Source organism: Amia ocellicauda, chromosome 2 (genome assembly GCF_036373705.1).
Source record: "Amia ocellicauda isolate fAmiCal2 chromosome 2, fAmiCal2.hap1, whole genome shotgun sequence".
In the NCBI taxonomy this organism is placed as follows: Eukaryota; Metazoa; Chordata; class Actinopteri; order Amiiformes; family Amiidae; genus Amia; species Amia ocellicauda.
Window position 1 is genome coordinate 57,705,790 of NC_089851.1, and position 15,587 is coordinate 57,721,376.

At 46.1% G+C, this 15,587-nt stretch overlaps 6 non-coding genes across 6 annotated transcripts; all 6 read left to right on the forward strand.

Annotated features, from left to right (window-relative positions):
* The first annotated feature begins 6,434 nt into the window (after nt 1-6,434).
* trnap-agg (transfer RNA proline (anticodon AGG)) lies at nt 6,435-6,506 on the forward strand. The gene has a single exon. It is a non-coding gene; the product is annotated as a tRNA-Pro (tRNA).
* A 1,099-nt stretch (nt 6,507-7,605) lies between these two features.
* trnap-ugg (transfer RNA proline (anticodon UGG)) lies at nt 7,606-7,677 on the forward strand. Its single transcript has one exon. It is a non-coding gene; the product is annotated as a tRNA-Pro (tRNA).
* Nucleotides 7,678-9,351: 1,674 nt separating this feature from the next.
* On the forward strand, nt 9,352-9,423 carry trnap-ugg (transfer RNA proline (anticodon UGG)). The gene has a single exon. It is a non-coding gene; the product is annotated as a tRNA-Pro (tRNA).
* Nucleotides 9,424-11,097: 1,674 nt separating this feature from the next.
* trnap-ugg (transfer RNA proline (anticodon UGG)) lies at nt 11,098-11,169 on the forward strand. The gene has a single exon. It is a non-coding gene; the product is annotated as a tRNA-Pro (tRNA).
* Nucleotides 11,170-12,843: 1,674 nt separating this feature from the next.
* On the forward strand, nt 12,844-12,915 carry trnap-ugg (transfer RNA proline (anticodon UGG)). The gene has a single exon. It is a non-coding gene; the product is annotated as a tRNA-Pro (tRNA).
* A 1,674-nt stretch (nt 12,916-14,589) lies between these two features.
* trnaq-uug (transfer RNA glutamine (anticodon UUG)) lies at nt 14,590-14,661 on the forward strand. The gene has a single exon. It is a non-coding gene; the product is annotated as a tRNA-Gln (tRNA).
* Nucleotides 14,662-15,587: the final 926 nt, after the last annotated feature.

The window sequence follows — 15,587 nt, forward strand, 5'->3', positions numbered from 1 at the left end:
GTCAGCATCACCGGAATTCTAAACCCTCACATTCCCCAGCAATCAGCCACTTAACATTCCTCGGCACCATGTGCACTTGTTCTATCATCCTCGAACTCCCATTGGACCAGCACCCTCCTTCACCGTCCTCTGCTCCTCTCTGCTACACATATAAACCCCTCTGTGACTTTAATTCACTGCTAAGTCTTGTATCCTTTTGTTATTGATTGTTTACAACCTCCACGTGTTCCTCCACCAATTCCCGTATTCTCCCTACCAGCCTGTTTGCCTGATCATTGACCCCCTGCTTGTCTTATCGACCAGGACTTGTGGATTTCCCTGGACATTACGGTTTGCCGGCATTGACCACAGCCTGTTTCTGACCACCTCTCACTCCGCACCTGGGTTCCCCGCCATGGCAGTCCTTCGTTACAGGTATACAGTCCGGTCCATAAATATTTGGACAGACCCAATTGTCAATTTGGCTCTGTACACCATCACAATGGATTGGAAAGGAAACAATCAAGATGTGCTTTAAGTGTAGACTTTCATCTTTAATTGGAGGGTAGTTACATCCAAATCGGGTGAATGGTGTAGGAATTAAACCAATTTTTATGTGGTCCCCCCAATTTTAGGGGCTCAAAAGTATTTGGACAAACTAACATAATCATTAATTAAATTGTGAGTTTCAATACTTGGTTGTGATGCGGGACAGTGGCCTGTCCGAATGCCAAATATATTTGCACCATTGTTGCAGTAAGATTGTGTAACCCATGTATGAATTTAAGCTTTGTGTATTGCTCCGCAGAGGACAGGTGCAGTAGTTCTGTGTAGCTGATTTTTAGAAAAACATTTTCATCCAAGGCTATAGAGAAAACAGAAGACAAAGGAGAAGTCTGTGATCAAGTTTGGGGTACATCATTGACGTCATCCAGTTGCCCAGCAACCAAAGGGAGTCATCTTGTATATGATAGCATGTTCTTTAGAAAAACCTTAGATGTGTCTTGCTGACTGACCATCTCCAGAGCACTTAGTTGTAGCTGAATAAACTATTTTGGTATTATTTCAGTTAAATCGGGTCCTGAGTATTCCTTGTCCGCCTGTTTATTGAGGGAGTAAAATTTCTCCCTATCAGTTGCAAATCCTTTGCAGTCAATGACTGCCTGAAGTCTGGAACCCATAGACATCACCAGATGCTGGGTTTCTTCCCTGGTGATGCTATGCCAGGCCTGCACTACAGCTGTCTTTAGATCCTGCTTGTTCTTGGGGTGTTTTGCCTTAGATATCAAAACAAACCAATCAGAGAGCAAAAACATTAGGTGTGGCCAAATCCACTAATAAGAACATACTGGTGAGCGCAGGAACACCAAAAGGCCAGGAACACCACGGAAAACAACTGTGGTGGATGACAGAATTTTTTCCCTGGTGAGGAAAACCCCTTCACAACAGTTGGCTAGATCAAGAATACCCTCCAGGAGGTAGGCGTATCTGTGTCAATGTCAACAATCAAGAGAACACTTCACCAGAGTACATCTTGTGGTAAACCCTCTGTATTTAAACAGGAAATGGGAAGACCATATTAGAGTTTGGCAAAAAACATCTAAAGAACCCTGTACAGTTCTGGAACAACATCTTATGTACAGATGAGACAAAGATCAACTTGTACCAGAATGATGGGAAGAGAAGAGTATGGAGAAGGGAAGGAACTGCTCATGATCTGAAGCATACCACCTCATCTGTGAAACATGGTGAAGGTAGTGTTATGGTAAGGGCATGTATGGCTGTCAAGAGAACTGGTTGACTTTTGACAAAAGCAGCAGGATGAATTCTGAAATGTTTAGGGCTATGTTATCTGCTCAGATTCAGCCAAATGATTCAAAACTCATTTAACAGCACTTCACAGTGCAGATCAACAATAATGCGAAAGCAGGTAGAGGAAAGCAACCCCAAGAAGACTACCGTCACCAGCCACGAAACCAGACGGCTTCATGCCCTAGGGCTCGTTCAGGAGTTGAACACAGGACCTCTCGCACACTAAGTGAGAATCATACTCCTAGACCAACGGGCCAACTGAACAAGTGGCTTCACAAAGTTCTCCTCCTCAACAACACACTACATGTCGTCCTCCTCCTCCTCCTCCTCCTCCTCCTCCTCAACAACCACAACAAACTTGCATAATACACATTTGTTTTATAGAAAAACACACAGATGACAGTCTGATTTCCCTTCAGCTGCACAGGCAACAGCATCTGAGGTCAAAAGCCCTCTTGTGCAGAGGAGCCCAAAAGCTGGCTTTTGACAGAGAGCACACTGTTCAGTGACCACTTAATAAGTAGGACTAATCATTTCTTATTTTTTACAGAATAGGACACAGAAATAACTTATGATTACTTATTTGTTATCTACATTTTACTTTTCATAGTATTTCCAAACGTTTTTTATCGATGTATGAACAAACACAACCATTGAGACACACACTATTAGAGATTTTTCGTTTTATTTTCTTTATGAATGTAATGCAAAACAATATAGAGTAACAGTGACAAAAAGTGCCAGGGGTTTATGACAATACAGAAAGCACATTATAGAAAAGACCTGAAAAACACACAAGCACTACATCAGAGATACCACGCATTAAGTCCCTTCCCTGCGCTGTAGGCTCCATAGCGCTGCATCACTGCTGCCTCTCGCTAATCTCAAGATGGAGCTGGGGGTAGGTGTTCCATGGCCAGGCTGTCGTTCCCTCTGCCAAGTGTGTACAGGCCAAGATACCTCCATTACTTCAATCACTACATCTTCCGCTGACTTCTATAGGGGGCTGCGTGAACTACTGAAGTAATGCTGTAGAGATAAGTGTCCTTAAACTGGGAAATGGAAATAAAGATTAAGTAAGCATCACTCATTGAAGAAATGCATCACAGTGTCTCTGTCAGCCTGTACAGCAGCGCATGTTTGCTGTAGCCAACATTTATTCAGTGCCAAATTTCCTTGCACAAAGCCATAGCAGATTCTCAAGCCCTCCCATGTTGTTGATTATCTTGTATCCATGTATTAAGAATAATGGTAATGCTTTATTTTAAGTGTCCATTATAAACAATCTATTAACATGTTATGTTATTATTATATGATTAATTTTACAAATTATAAATATATTAGACATTTTTAAACTTTTTTGCTATAATATGTTTTAAGGTATTTAATAACATATTTAATAAAGGGTATAATAACATGACATTTGCACATCGATATCAATCTATTATCATTAACTGCCATGCCAGTTAATTGCTGCTATTATCCATCCATTTTTGAAACCAGTTATCCTGGCGAAGGTCGCCGAGCACTGATCCCGGCAGGCAAAGGGCACAAGGCAGGAATACACCCAGGACGGGACCCCAGTCCATCGCTGGGCAACACACACACACACACACGCAGACACACCCACATACAGGGCAATTTAGAGAAGCCAATTAACCTAACCCACATGTCTTTGGACGGTGGGAGGAAACCCACGTGGACACGGGGAGAACATGCAAACTACATAGTATAGCAAAAATGTTTAAATAAAAATGTCTAATATATTTATAATTTGTAATAATCATATAACAATAACATAATCAATAATTTGTTAATAGATTGTTTATAATGGACACTTGTTACCATAATAACTAATGTATGTTATCTATCTGTATGTAATGCTGTTGTCCTATAAGTCCTTACATTTGTAAACAGGGATTTTTGAAATAACCATTACTTATTTTGTGAAAAAACAGGGAAACAGAAATAAGGAATGAGTAACTATTACTTATTTCTTCATACTACTAGAATCAGAATTCACAGAAAAAGTAATAAACAAGAAAGATAAAAATAAATAACCATTACTTATTTAAAAAAAAAAAAAAACAGGAACCAGAAATAAATAAGTAAACTTTACTTATTTTGCAGAAAAAAATAAAACAGTTTATTATTAATATATTGAGGAAACAATGAAAAAAATAACCATTACTTATTTTTTGAAAATAAGGAATCTACTTCATAGAGGTTCTGAAATCAGCATACTTCTCATGGCAGGAAAGGAAACTGGAAGCCTTTTGACACATTTCTTGACTTTGATTGAAGATTTTCCAGTATTTTAATCAGACCTCCTGCCAGAATATATTCTGCAGTGGGTTTCAGAATGGGCTGCCAAAACTGCGTAATCTCCTCCACCAACCTTTCCTGGTTTTCCTTTGTTTGGTAAAACTGCATTTATGGAAGATACCCTTACAAAAATAAAATATTTAAAAATATATATTATTCTGAAATATGAAATGTATTTTAATGTATTAATATGTTTTATAAATGTGCATACCATTTTATAATATATGGTGAAAATATTCTTTTAAATATCAATTGCACTGTCACTTGATACAGAAATATGGTCAAATACACTATATTATACAATACAAATATTGCTTAATATAACTTAAGTATATTCAGAATTATATGTAAACTTGTTTTTAATATATCTATAATTATATGCAAATATACTGTAACATCTACACATGTATTTTATACTAAATATATAAAAATGCATACATATATGTCCCCTTATAATATACATTTAGTATACTGCTAAATACACAACAATCTCATATTGCATGTATTGTATACTGTGAGTATATTAGACTGCAAAAATGTTGCATTCTAAATATACTGGTAGAATATATTTGGATAAACTTCCAAACACATGTATACATGAAGTGTAACTTAAAACATTGGGATACTTCAATACTTTAATAGATTTCACTTGGTGTTTGACCCCCTTTTGCCTTCAGAACTGCCTTAATTCTACGTGGCATTGATTCAACAAGGTGCTGAAAGCATTCTTTAGAAATGTTGGCCCATATTGATAGGATAGCATCTTGCAGTTGATGCAGATTTGTGGGATGCACATCCAGGGCACGAAGCTCCCGTTCCACCACATCCCAAAGATGCTCTATTGGGTTGAGATCTGGTGACTGTGGGGGCCAGTTTAGTACAGTGAACTCATTGTCATGTTCAAGAAACCAATTTGAAATGATTCGACCTTTGTGACATGGTGCATTATCCTGCTGGAAGTAGCCATCAGAGGATGGGTACATGGTGGTCATAAAGGGATGGACATGGTCAGAAACAATGCTCAGGTAGGCCGTGGCATTTAAACGATGCCCAATTGGCACTAAGGGGCATAAAGTGTGCCAAGAAAACATCCCCCACACCATTACACCACCACCACCAGCCTGCACAGTGGTAACAAGGCATGATGGATCCATGTTCTCATTCTGTTTAGGGCATGTATTACAGATTCATGCAAAAAGGTCTCACTTTAGATTTGAGGAAACACTATTTACTTGTATCAGCGGTCATTCATTTGTCATTAATAGTTCTTCCAATTTCCGACCTTTTAGTTCCAGAGACCAATGTTTTGGTACCAGCTAAAAAACAAAAAAAACAAATGTACATTAATTGGACAAATATGAAAAATATAGTTACATGTAAAATATGGCCCAATATACAACGCTACAATTATTACAATTTACTTGCACTGTAATTACACGGTAACAAGAGTGAATTGACCAAGTAGTTTGTGTATAGTTAATTCAATTATTAAATACTAGTATGGATGATGTATGATTACAGAACGAGCTTACATACACTAAACAAGTAGTATGGCTTATTTACATGTAGTGTGTGTTTTTAACTTTACATATTCATGTAAAATGCTGCCAACCTTTGTGATGTTACCGATGACCTTAAACTCACCCCTTCTTAAAGTGTAACCACATGTGGTGATCAGGTGAGGGTCTGCCTCAAGCAGTTATGTGCTTGCCCAGGAGAACATGCAATATTGCCTATTATCTTGGCTCGTTGGTCTAGGGGTATGATTCTTGCTTAGGTTAGAGGTCCCGGGTTCAACTCCCGGACGAGCCCGCTTGGCCCCGCTTTGCATTCTCTGAAGCATTTGTTTGTTCTCTCTCGATGCTTGGCTTCTGGGCTCCTCTGCACCAGGGAGGTCTTTCAACCTCAGATACTGTTGCCTGTGTAGCTGATGGGAAATCAGACTGTCATCTGTGTGTTTTGTTTTCTTTAAAGAAAATGTGTATTTTACAAGTTCGTTGTTGTTGTTGAGGAGGAGGAGCACATGTAGTGTGTTGTTGAGGAGGAGGAGGACGAAATGTGATTTGCCGGCTTGTTATGGAGACCTTTGCTGAACGTGTACTCCTGAGCTGCACCAAAGGAGAGGCATTCTTTTCAGTTGTTTGCGGGCCTGCTGAACCATGCTCTCAGTGCTGTCTCACTGGGGATACGGTTACCGTTCTGGAAAGACACTTCAGCGCTACAGTCCATGCTATCAGTCAGTGAGCGTAGGTCTCCCGGTCTGCCCCAAAGCAGTTACGCGCTTGCCCAGCAGAAACTGCGACACCCTCCGTTAACTTGGCTCGTTGGTCTAGGGGTATGATTCTCGCTTAGGGTGCGAGAGGTCCCGGGTTCAACTCCCGGACGAGCCCGCTTGGCCCTGCTTTGCATTCTCTGAAGCATTTGTTTGTTCTCTCTCGATGCTTGGCTTCTGGGCTCCTCTGCACAAGGGAGGGCTATCGACCTCAGATACTGTTGCCCGTATAGCTGATGGGAAATCAGACTGTCATCTGTGTGTTTTGTTTTCTTTAAAGAAAATGTGTTTTTTACAAGTTCGTTGTTGTTGTTGTTGTTGTTGTTGAGGAGGAGGTGGAGGACATGTAGTGTGTTGTTGAGGAGGAGGAGGACGAAATGTGGTTTGCCGGCTTGTTATGGAGACCTTTGCTGAACGTGTACTCCTGAGCTGCACCAAAGGAGAGGCATTCTTTTCAGTTGTTTGCGGGCCTGCTGAACCATGCTCTCAGTGCTGTCTCACTGGGGATGGCGTTACCATTCTGGAAAGACACGTCAGCGCTACAGTCCATGCTATCAGTCAGTGAGCGTAGGTCTCCCGGTCTGCCCCAAAGCAGTTACGCGCTTGCCCAGCAGAAACTGCGACACCCTCCGTTAACTTGGCTCGTTGGTCTAGGGGTATGATTCTTGCTGAGGGTGTGAGAGGCCCTGGGTTCAACTCCAGGACGAGCCCGCTTGGCCCCACTTTGCAGTAACCGAAGTGTTTGTTCGTTTGCTTTTGAAGGCTGGCTTCTGGGCTCCTCTGCACAAGGGAGGGCTATCGACCTCAGATACTGTTGCCTGTAAAGCTGATGGGAAATCAGACTGTCATCTGTGTGTTTTGTTTTCTTTAAAGAAAATGTGTTTTTTACAAGTTCGTTGTTGTTGTTGAGGAGGAGGAGGACATGTAGTGTGTTGTTGAGGAGGAGGAGGACGAAATGTGGTTTGCCGGCTTGTTATGGAGACCTTTGCTGAACGTGTACTCCTGAGCTGCACCAAAGGAGAGGCATTCTTTTCAGTTGTTTGCGGGCCTGCTGAACAATGCTCTCAGTGCTGTCTCACTGGGGATGGCGTTACCATTCTGGAAAGACACGTCAGCGCTACAGTCCATGCTATCAGTCAGTGAGCGTAGGTCTCCCGGTCTGCCCCAAAGCAGTTACGCGCTTGCCCAGCAGAAACTGTGACACTGTCAGATAACTTGGCTCGTTGGTCTAGGGGTATGATTCTCGCTTTGGGTGCGAGAGGTCCCGGGTTCAACTCCCGGACGAGCCCGCTTGGCCCTGCTTTGCATTCTCTGAAGCATTCGTTTGTTCTCTCTCGATGCTTGGCTTCTGGGCTCCTCTGCACCAGGGAGGTCTTTCAACCTCACATACTGTTGGCTGTGTAGCTGATGGGAAATCAGACTGTCATCTGTGTGTTTTGTTTTCTTTAAAGAAAATGTGTATTTTACAAGTTCGTTGTTGTTGTTGAGGAGGAGGAGGACATGTAGTGTGTTGTTGAGGAGGAGGACGAAATGTGGTTTGCCGGCTTGTTATGGAGACCTTTGCTGAACGTGTACTCCTGAGCTGCACCAAAGGAGAGGCATTCTTTTCAGTTGTTTGCGGGCCTGCTGAACCATGCTCTCAGTGCTGTCTCACTGGGGATACGGTTACCGTTCTGGAAAGACACTTCAGCGCTACAGTCCATGCTATCAGTCAGTGAGCGTAGGTCTCCCGGTCTGCCCCAAAGCAGTTACGCGCTTGCCCAGCAGAAACTGCGACACCCTCCGTTAACTTGGCTCGTTGGTCTAGGGGTATGATTCTTGCTGAGGGTGTGAGAGGCCCTGGGTTCAACTCCAGGACGAGCCCACTTGGCCCCACTTTGCAGTCACCGAAGTGTTTGTTCGTTTGCTCTTGAAGGCTGGCTTCTGGGCTCCTCTGCACAAGGGAGGGCTATCGACCTCAGATACTGTTGCCCGTATAGCTGATGGGAAATCAGACTGTCATCTGTGTGTTTTGTTTTCTTTAAAGAAAATGTGTTTTTTACAAGTTCGTTGTTGTTGTTGTTGTTGTTGTTGAGGAGGAGGTGGAGGACATGTAGTGTGTTGTTGAGGAGGAGGAGGACGAAATGTGGTTTGCCGGCTTGTTATGGAGACCTTTGCTGAACGTGTACTCCTGAGCTGCACCAAAGGAGAGGCATTCTTTTCAGTTGTTTGCGGGCCTGCTGAACCATGCTCTCAGTGCTGTCTCACTGGGGATGGCGTTACCATTCTGGAAAGACACGTCAGCGCTACAGTCCATGCTATCAGTCAGTGAGCGTAGGTCTCCCGGTCTGCCCCAAAGCAGTTACGCGCTTGCCCAGCAGAAACTGCGACACCCTCCATTAACTTGGCTCGTTGGTCTAGGGGTATGATTCTTGCTGAGGGTGTGAGAGGCCCTGGGTTCAACTCCAGGACGAGCCCACTTGGCCCCACTTTGCAGTCACCGAAGTGTTTGTTCGTTTGCTCTTGAAGGCTGGCTTCTGGGCTCCTCTGCACAAGGGAGGGCTATCGACCTCAGATACTGTTGCCTGTAAAGCTGATGGGAAATCAGACTGTCATCTGTGTGTTTTGTTTTCTTTAAAGAAAATGTGTTTTTTACAAGTTCGTTGTTGTTGTTGAGGAGGAGGAGGACATGTAGTGTGTTGTTGAGGAGGAGGAGGACGAAATGTGGTTTGCCGGCTTGTTATGGAGACCTTTGCTGAACGTGTACTCCTGAGCTGCACCAAAGGAGAGGCATTCTTTTCAGTTGTTTGCGGGCCTGCTGAACAATGCTCTCAGTGCTGTCTCACTGGGGATGGCGTTACCATTCTGGAAAGACACGTCAGCGCTACAGTCCATGCTATCAGTCAGTGAGCGTAGGTCTCCCGGTCTGCCCCAAAGCAGTTACGCGCTTGCCCAGCAGAAACTGTGACACTGTCAGATAACTTGGCTCGTTGGTCTAGGGGTATGATTCTCGCTTTGGGTGCGAGAGGTCCCGGGTTCAACTCCCGGACGAGCCCGCTTGGCCCTGCTTTGCATTCTCTGAAGCATTCGTTTGTTCTCTCTCGATGCTTATCTTCTGGGCTCCTCTGCACCAGGGAGGTCTTTCAACCTCACATACTGTTGGCTGTGTAGCTGATGGGAAATCAGACTGTCATCTGTGTGTTTTGTTTTCTTTAAAGAAAATGTGTATTTTACAAGTTCGTTGTTGTTGTTGAGGAGGAGGAGGACATGTAGTGTGTTGTTGAGGAGGAGGACGAAATGTGGTTTGCCGGCTTGTTATGGAGACCTTTGCTGAACGTGTACTCCTGAGCTGCACCAAAGGAGAGGCATTCTTTTCAGTTGTTTGCGGGCCTGCTGAACCATGCTCTCAGTGCTGTCTCACTGGGGATACGGTTACCGTTCTGGAAAGACACTTCAGCGCTACAGTCCATGCTATCAGTCAGTGAGCGTAGGTCTCCCGGTCTGCCCCAAAGCAGTTACGCGCTTGCCCAGCAGAAACTGCGACACCCTCCGTTAACTTGGCTCGTTGGTCTAGGGGTATGATTCTTGCTGAGGGTGTGAGAGGCCCTGGGTTCAACTCCAGGACGAGCCCACTTGGCCCCACTTTGCAGTCACCGAAGTGTTTGTTCGTTTGCTCTTGAAGGCTGGCTTCTGGGCTCCTCTGCACAAGGGAGGGCTATCGACCTCAGATACTGTTGCCCGTATAGCTGATGGGAAATCAGACTGTCATCTGTGTGTTTTGTTTTCTTTAAAGAAAATGTGTTTTTTACAAGTTCGTTGTTGTTGTTGTTGTTGTTGTTGAGGAGGAGGTGGAGGACATGTAGTGTGTTGTTGAGGAGGAGGAGGACGAAATGTGGTTTGCCGGCTTGTTATGGAGACCTTTGCTGAACGTGTACTCCTGAGCTGCACCAAAGGAGAGGCATTCTTTTCAGTTGTTTGCGGGCCTGCTGAACCATGCTCTCAGTGCTGTCTCACTGGGGATGGCGTTACCATTCTGGAAAGACACGTCAGCGCTACAGTCCATGCTATCAGTCAGTGAGCGTAGGTCTCCCGGTCTGCCCCAAAGCAGTTACGCGCTTGCCCAGCAGAAACTGCGACACCCTCCGTTAACTTGGCTCGTTGGTCTAGGGGTATGATTCTTGCTGAGGGTGTGAGAGGCCCTGGGTTCAACTCCAGGACGAGCCCACTTGGCCCCACTTTGCAGTCACCGAAGTGTTTGTTCGTTTGCTCTTGAAGGCTGGCTTCTGGGCTCCTCTGCACAAGGGAGGGCTATCGACCTCAGATACTGTTGCCTGTAAAGCTGATGGGAAATCAGACTGTCATCTGTGTGTTTTGTTTTCTTTAAAGAAAATGTGTTTTTTACAAGTTCGTTATTGTTGTTGAGGAGGAGGAGGACATGTAGTGTGTTGTTGAGGAGGAGGAGGACGAAATGTGGTTTGCCGGCTTGTTATGGAGACCTTTGCTGAACGTGTACTCCTGAGCTGCACCAAAGGAGAGGCATTCTTTTCAGTTGTTTGCGGGCCTGCTGAACAATGCTCTCATTGCTGTCTCACTGGGGATGGCGTTACCATTCTGGAAAGACACGTCAGCGCTACAGTCCATGCTATCAGTCAGTGAGCGTAGGTCTCCCGGTCTGCCCCAAAGCAGTTACGCGCTTGCCCAGCAGAAACTGTGACACTGTCAGATAACTTGGCTCGTTGGTCTAGGGGTATGATTCTCGCTTTGGGTGCGAGAGGTCCCGGGTTCAACTCCCGGACGAGCCCGCTTGGCCCTGCTTTGCATTCTCTGAAGCATTCGTTTGTTCTCTCTCAATGCTTGGCTTCTGGGCTCCTCTGCACCAGGGAGGTCTTTCAACCTCACATACTGTTGGCTGTGTAGCTGATGGGAAATCAGACTGTCATCTGTGTGTTTTGTTTTCTTTAAAGAAAATGTGTATTTTACAAGTTCGTTGTTGTTGTTGAGGAGGAGGAGGACATGTAGTGTGTTGTTGAGGAGGAGGACGAAATGTGGTTTGCCGGCTTGTTATGGAGACCTTTGCTGAACGTGTACTCCTGAGCTGCACCAAAGGAGAGGCATTCTTTTCAGTTGTTTGCGGGCCTGCTGAACCATGCTCTCAGTGCTGTCTCACTGGGGATACGGTTACCGTTCTGGAAAGACACTTCAGCGCTACAGTCCATGCTATCAGTCAGTGAGCGTAGGTCTCCCGGTCTGCCCCAAAGCAGTTACGCGCTTGCCCAGCAGAAACTGCGACACCCTCCGTTAACTTGGCTCGTTGGTCTAGGGGTATGATTCTTGCTGAGGGTGTGAGAGGCCCTGGGTTCAACTCCAGGACGAGCCCACTTGGCCCCACTTTGCAGTCACCGAAGTGTTTGTTCGTTTGCTCTTGAAGGCTGGCTTCTGGGCTCCTCTGCACAAGGGAGGGCTATCGACCTCAGATACTGTTGCCCGTATAGCTGATGGGAAATCAGACTGTCATCTGTGTGTTTTGTTTTCTTTAAAGAAAATGTGTTTTTTACAAGTTCGTTGTTGTTGTTGTTGTTGTTGTTGAGGAGGAGGTGGAGGACATGTAGTGTGTTGTTGAGGAGGAGGAGGACGAAATGTGGTTTGCCGGCTTGTTATGGAGAGCTTTGCTGAACGTGTACTCCTGAGCTGCACCAAAGGAGAGGCATTCTTTTCAGTTGTTTGCGGGCCTGCTGAACCATGCTCTCAGTGCTGTCTCACTGGGGATGGCGTTACCATTCTGGAAAGACACGTCAGCGCTACAGTCCATGCTATCAGTCAGTGAGCGTAGGTCTCCCGGTCTGCCCCAAAGCAGTTACGCGCTTGCCCAGCAGAAACTGCGACACCCTCCGTTAACTTGGCTCGTTGGTCTAGGGGTATGATTCTTGCTGAGGGTGTGAGAGGCCCTGGGTTCAACTCCAGGACGAGCCCACTTGGCCCCACTTTGCAGTCACCGAAGTGTTTGTTCGTTTGCTCTTGAAGGCTGGCTTCTGGGCTCCTCTGCACAAGGGAGGGCTATCGACCTCAGATACTGTTGCCTGTAAAGCTGATGGGAAATCAGACTGTCATCTGTGTGTTTTGTTTTCTTTAAAGAAAATGTGTTTTTTACAAGTTCGTTGTTGTTGTTGAGGAGGAGGAGGACATGTAGTGTGTTGTTGAGGAGGAGGAGGACGAAATGTGGTTTGCCGGCTTGTTATGGAGACCTTTGCTGAACGTGTACTCCTGAGCTGCACCAAAGGAGAGGCATTCTTTTCAGTTGTTTGCGGGCCTGCTGAACAATGCTCTCAGTGCTGTCTCACTGGGGATGGCGTTACCATTCTGGAAAGACACGTCAGCGCTACAGTCCATGCTATCAGTCAGTGAGCGTAGGTCTCCCGGTCTGCCCCAAAGCAGTTACGCGCTTGCCCAGCAGAAACTGTGACACTGTCAGATAACTTGGCTCGTTGGTCTAGGGGTATGATTCTCGCTTTGGGTGCGAGAGGTCCCGGGTTCAACTCCCGGACGAGCCCGCTTGGCCCTGCTTTGCATTCTATGAAGCATTCGTTTGTTCTCTCTCGATGCTTGGCTTCTGGGCTCCTCTGCACCAGGGAGGTCTTTCAACCTCACATACTGTTGTCTGTGTAGCTGATGGGAAATCAGACTGTCATCTGTGTGTTTTGTTTTCTTTAAAGAAAATGTGTATTTTACAAGTTCGTTGTTGTTGTTGAGGAGGAGGAGGACATGTAGTGTGTTGTTGAGGAGGAGGACGAAATGTGGTTTGCCGGCTTGTTATGGAGACCTTTGCTGAACGTGTACTCCTGAGCTGCACCAAAGGAGAGGCATTCTTTTCAGTTGTTTGCGGGCCTGCTGAACCATGCTCTCAGTGCTGTCTCACTGGGGATACGGTTACCGTTCTGGAAAGACACTTCAGCGCTACAGTCCATGCTATCAGTCAGTGAGCGTAGGTCTCCCGGTCTGCCCCAAAGCAGTTACGCGCTTGCCCAGCAGAAACTGCGACACCCTCCGTTAACTTGGCTCGTTGGTCTAGGGGTATGATTCTTGCTGAGGGTGTGAGAGGCCCTGGGTTCAACTCCAGGACGAGCCCACTTGGCCCCACTTTGCAGTCACCGAAGTGTTTGTTCGTTTGCTCTTGAAGGCTGGCTTCTGGGCTCCTCTGCACAAGGGAGGGCTATCGACCTCAGATACTGTTGCCCGTATAGCTGATGGGAAATCAGACTGTCATCTGTGTGTTTTGTTTTCTTTAAAGAAAATGTGTTTTTTACAAGTTCGTTGTTGTTGTTGTTGTTGTTGTTGAGGAGGAGGTGGAGGACATGTAGTGTGTTGTTGAGGAGGAGGAGGACGAAATGTGGTTTGCCGGCTTGTTATGGAGACCTTTGCTGAACGTGTACTCCTGAGCTGCACCAAAGGAGAGGCATTCTTTTCAGTTGTTTGCGGGCCTGCTGAACCATGCTCTCAGTGCTGTCTCACTGGGGATGGCGTTACCATTCTGGAAAGACACGTCAGCGCTACAGTCCATGCTATCAGTCAGTGAGCGTAGGTCTCCCGGTCTGCCCCAAAGCAGTTACGCGCTTGCCCAGCAGAAACTGCGACACCCTCCGTTAACTTGGCTCGTTGGTCTAGGGGTATGCTTCTTGCTGAGGGTGTGAGAGGCCCTGGGTTCAACTCCAGGACGAGCCCACTTGGCCCCACTTTGCAGTCACCGAAGTGTTTGTTCGTTTGCTCTTGAAGGCTGGCTTCTGGGCTCCTCTGCACAAGGGAGGGCTATCGACCTCAGATACTGTTGCCTGTAAAGCTGATGGGAAATCAGACTGTCATCTGTGTGTTTTGTTTTCTTTAAAGAAAATGTGTTTTTTACAAGTTCGTTGTTGTTGTTGAGGAGGAGGAGGACATGTAGTGTGTTGTTGAGGAGGAGGAGGACGAAATGTGGTTTGCCGGCTTGTTATGGAGACCTTTGCTGAACGTGTACTCCTGAGCTGCACCAAAGGAGAGGCATTCTTTTCAGTTGTTTGCGGGCCTGCTGAACAATGCTCTCAGTGCTGTCTCACTGGGGATGGCGTTACCATTCTGGAAAGACACGTCAGCGCTACAGTCCATGCTATCAGTCAGTGAGCGTAGGTCTCCCGGTCTGCCCCAAAGCAGTTACGCGCTTGCCCAGCAGAAACTGTGACACTGTCAGATAACTTGGCTCGTTGGTCTAGGGGTATGATTCTCGCTTTTGGTGCGAGAGGTCCCGGGTTCAACTCCCGGACGAGCCCGCTTGGCCCTGCTTTGCATTCTATGAAGCATTCGTTTGTTCTCTCTCGATGCTTGGCTTCTGGGCTCCTCTGCACCAGGGAGGTCTTTCAACCTCACATACTGTTGTCTGTGTAGCTGATGGGAAATCAGACTGTCATCTGTGTGTTTTGTTTTCTTTAAAGAAAATGTGTATTTTACAAGTTCGTTGTTGTTGTTGAGGAGGAGGACGAAATGTGGTTTGCCGGCTTGTTATGGAGACCTTTGCTGAACGTGTACTCCTGAGCTGCACCAAAGGAGAGGCATTCTTTTCAGTTGTTTGCGGGCCTGCTGAACCATGCTCTCAGTGCTGTCTCACTGGGGATACGGTTACCGTTCTGGAAAGACACTTCAGCGCTACAGTCCATGCTATCAGTCAGTGAGCGTAGGTCTCCCGGTCTGCCCCAAAGCAGTTACGCGCTTGCCCAGCAGAAACTGCGACACCCTCCGTTAACTTGGCTCGTTGGTCTAGGGGTATGATTCTTGCTGAGGGTGTGAGAGGCCCTGGGTTCAACTCCAGGACGAGCCCACTTGGCCCCACTTTGCAGTCACTGAAGTGTTTGTTCGTTTGCTCTTGAAGGCTGGCTTCTGGGCTCCTCTGCACAAGGGAGGGCTATCGACCTCAGATACTGTTGCCCGTATAGCTGATGGGAAATCAGACTGTCATCTGTGTGTTTTGTTTTCTTTAAAGAAAATGTGTATTTTACAAGTTCGTTGTTGTTGTTGTTGTTGTTGTTGAGGAGGAGGTGGAGGACATGTAGTGTGTTGTTGAGGAGGAGGAGGACGAAATGTGGTTTGCCGGCTTGTTATGGAGACCTTTGCTGAACGTGTACTCCTGAGCTGCACCAAAGGAGAGGCATTCTTTTCAGTTGTTTGCGGGCCTGCTGAACCATGCTCTCAGTGCTGTCTC